The sequence below is a fragment of the Octodon degus genome, unplaced genomic scaffold, assembly GCF_000260255.1.
Source record: "Octodon degus isolate 3935 unplaced genomic scaffold, OctDeg1.0 scaffold00032, whole genome shotgun sequence".
Classification (NCBI taxonomy): domain Eukaryota; kingdom Metazoa; phylum Chordata; class Mammalia; order Rodentia; family Octodontidae; genus Octodon; species Octodon degus.
The window spans coordinates 16412392-16416453 of NW_004524608.1; positions in this window are offsets into that span (position 1 = coordinate 16412392).

The window sequence follows — 4062 nt, forward strand, 5'->3', positions numbered from 1 at the left end:
TCTATATCTTTCCAGATGGCATTCCTTTCACAAGCTTTAATCTTCTTCAAGTAATTCTTCACAATAGAGCCAATGTTTTCTCTAAAATGTAAATCGGGTGATGTCTTTCTCACCTAAAAATCTTTCAATGATTTCACTTAGAGTACACTATGATTTCTCTGTTGAACAAGACATCAATTTTGTTGATGAAAAATGATAGAATTCCAACAGCTTCATGTGACTCCATCTAGTGTGGTCTATATACCTTTTCATTATCTAGCTAACAATATTCTTTTCAAATTCACCCCTTGCCACTTTAGACACCCTACAATTTGAATATGAAGAATGGGAGGAGTAAGAACATAGTGAAAGTGGTGAGTATTGAAACATCCTAAATGTGAAGAGCCTGTGGAATATGCAAAGGAAGATATCTGCTGCATATCATTATAGGTAAGGAAAATGCAGGCTGAAGATGTATTATTATTTCTGCAAACAAATTTTCAAGATTTGTCTTTACCTTATTCTGTAATATGTCTAGTATGATATTTAAGTATGTATTTTACTATGTTGACACCAATAACTACTTGGTAAATTGATTTTCAAGGGATTTAAGTACAGAGAAGAAGAAAAATTACCTGAGCCATTCATCAGAGTTTATGTTTATGTCTTCAGGGGCCAGACAGATACTCAGGGATCAAAGCAATTCAGTTACTGAAGTAAAGATGATAGGGTATGGTAAGGTCTTCAGTGAAATGGAAAATATAGGTCCGACCTAACCATATTCACATTCAAGTTTTTAACAAGTCATTTATGCAGAATGTATGTATCTCTAGGGCAGTATTGGCACCTATTGTTTTCTATTCCTGCTTCAATTTTAACTTTAATCAGAGTCACTTTCAAAAAAGACCACCAACACTGCAGCAGAATTTTAGTTTTATATCAAATCTTGTACCTTCTGGTTTAAGTTGAAATCTAATTTCAATTGCCTGTCCCATGAATGTTTGATTAAAGCAAAAATAGTCTATGTAAAAAGGAGATTATAGAGAAAGCATTTTTGAAACAACTTTATTGTAGTAGTGTTGTCTTGGAACCCTGGGGAGAAAATGCAAAGTGAAGGGAAGAAAAGCATTTCGCTGATTCCCAGCTCAGTCCTTACTTCCTTCAGTATCAAATATAAACTTCACTGGGGGACTTTTAAGGTCCTTTTAATGGAAAGGAGCTAAAATAGCAGTACTGTGGTTCAAAAATAAAAAATGTCCTAGTTTAGTATGGAGAAACAAGTTCGTAAAAGGGACACACAAACACATAATGTAGCAACAATCACTGTCCCTGCAACAATGTTGTGCAGACTTTGCTCTTGATCAGAGGAGCTCCCATCTATACTCCAGTACTCAATTCTTAATATGGACAGTGGTACTGTTTAAATTTTATATAAGTTAAGTTAATGTTCTTGGAAGACTTTTTCTGTGAAATCATGCAGTTTTCTAAATGATAACATAAAGCTCATAAAGTGGCATACGTAAAGGAGCATAACAAATGCAACCTGTGGTGGGGATATAGCCTATCATGTGTGTGAGTGTTCCAGATTTGTGACTACCGCCTGATTTTATGTTTCTCCTAAATTAAGCCCTGATAGTAACTACAAGGATCTCCTATCTGGTTTCCTTGAGCTTAGCCTCTTTCTTTTTATCTAGTCCACATATTTACTAGATATACTTGTGAAAAAAACTCATTCTTTTCTATCACTCCCTTGTTCAAAAACAAATTTTTTTCCACTTTGTCCATAGCTCTTTGTCTATGTATTTTATTCATTGAAAGAAAAAGTTCTGTGATTCAGAGAGTTTGAAAATTCTTGCCTTTACGTAAGGCCATATTTCTTAGATTAAAAGGTATATAGCGATTTACATGGGGGCCACGATAATGTTTTGCAAAATGATAATTCTAGGGAGAACTGCTGTAATGCAGAACTACGGCAATACTCACTTTATGGAGCATTTCCTGATCACAGATGACTTGTGATGATGCAAAGTCGGAACTCTAAGAATCAGAGTCACACATGTTGATAACAAACTTGTAATCTAGAATACATGCTCTGGATTGAGGCTGCGATTGGAAGTCATGTTTTTGTTTGCAGAACCCACCATGCTTAATTCATGACTTGATGGTTGTAATTATCTAAGCAGATTTACTTTTGATTTTCTTTATTATTTCCTGTTTTTCTCTGATGCTTTAAGAATGGCTTCCAAAGCCTTATTTATATTTCTAAATTAATGGTTTGTGTAGGGGAATAGGACCTAGCAGTGAAAGAAGAAAGTAAGCACTCAAAAATGAGTCCATAAATGAATTTCAGACTAATGTTTGCTGACAAAATTGTGTTGTGATTTTCTTTTCTCCAGCTTTTTCATCTGTAGATAGCAATGCCATTCGTTTGTTTTTATGGTCTTTGTCTTTTATAGGGTCTGATAAGCAATCTGAAGTCAGAAAATAAAGATCAACTTTTTGCATTTTCAAGGTGATATTAGGACTTCGTGGTTGTTTGCACAGTTCCACTTAAAGATCACAATCTCGAACACATTGATGAATAAAAATGTCTTCTCCCTGCCTAAGGAGCCAAAGTAAACCTGCGTTGCTGAACTGTAGAGTAAGCCAGGGAAGGGCACTGCACAATTCTGGCTTTTAAGTAAAAGTATGTACGAATACAAGCACATTCATCTAACATAGGAGAGTGGAGTGTGCAATCAGTTTCATGGAGCTATTATGGTGCTGCCGTCTACCAGGGAAAACAGAGATGAGCATGGTACCTAGCTTCCTGCTACTCATGTGGTAAGGAAAATTATGCCTCCAAAGATGTTCTGCACTAATACTCAGAACTTGTCACTTCATATGGACACTTCATATGGAAGAGGGGGCTTTGCAGTTGTGAGAAGTTCAGGGTCCCTGAGAGAGGGGACTGCTCTAGACGATCTAGGTGGACCCAAATTCACCCATGTCCCCTTAAAAATGGAAGGGAGAGGCAGAAGAGTGGTCACAGGATGTGAGGTGAGACCAGGCCCACTCAGGGTTGCTGGTTTTGAATGCAGGAAGTATCTCCAGGGCAGGTTAGATGGTGCCTCTAGAACCTAGCGAGAGCTCCAGCCTTGCAGGTGCCAAGAAAATATGGCCTTGCACCCTAGGTCATGAAAATGTGTCCTCTTCTAGAGGCCTTAGTTAGGCAATGAATGCAGCCTGCTGATACCTGCACAGAACTAGGCAAGACTGCTACAGAGCTGTTAGATCACATACCTGTGATGTTTTAGGGCACTCCTGGAAGCCATTTGTCTTTGTGGCAGTAGAACCCAAGTGCACCAAGTAAGAATAGTGGAGAAAGTCACCAAGGAATGATATAATGGGAAGAAACTACAGCAGAGATTATATAACTGGGGACTGACCTCACAAGCTAGAAACAGATGCAGCTTGTGTTCTCCCCCCTTTTCTTCAAGAAGGCCAATATCTTATACAGTCTGCATACACATCTACTGATGCTTTTCAAGTTTAGGCACCAGGATTCAGAGAGTTTCCAAAGGGTGCTTGTGATCAGCAATGACTTTAGAGGACCTCATAAGCATTCCTTTGTATATTGTCATTTTATAGCAATAGAGCAACACTAGGAGTTGGGTTCTAAATACTCAAATTTCTTAAAAAGTTGAATATTACCAGAACCAATTTTCACCATTACATATTAGGAAATAAAATTAATAATAAATTATAAATTATTGATGCTTTCTTTGATACCCACTAGTTTTGAATTCTTATTCTATTATTTCTTCAACAGTTTTCATTGCAATATTTATTTTATATCTGCTTAGAAGAGTCTGAAAGCTAATGGAGAAGGTTTATGTATTATTGGTATTACTAAATATTTAGAAATCTATTAGCAAATATGTAAGCCATTGTTACAGGCTTGGAAGGGCCTATAGATTTATATATTTTTCTCTCTTGGTGCCACCAAAACATCCAATTGATTCCTTTAAAGCCATTTACAGAACTTTTAGTGAACACTACTGCATGGCACACATTACAATAAAAATATAAATAACCAACTGT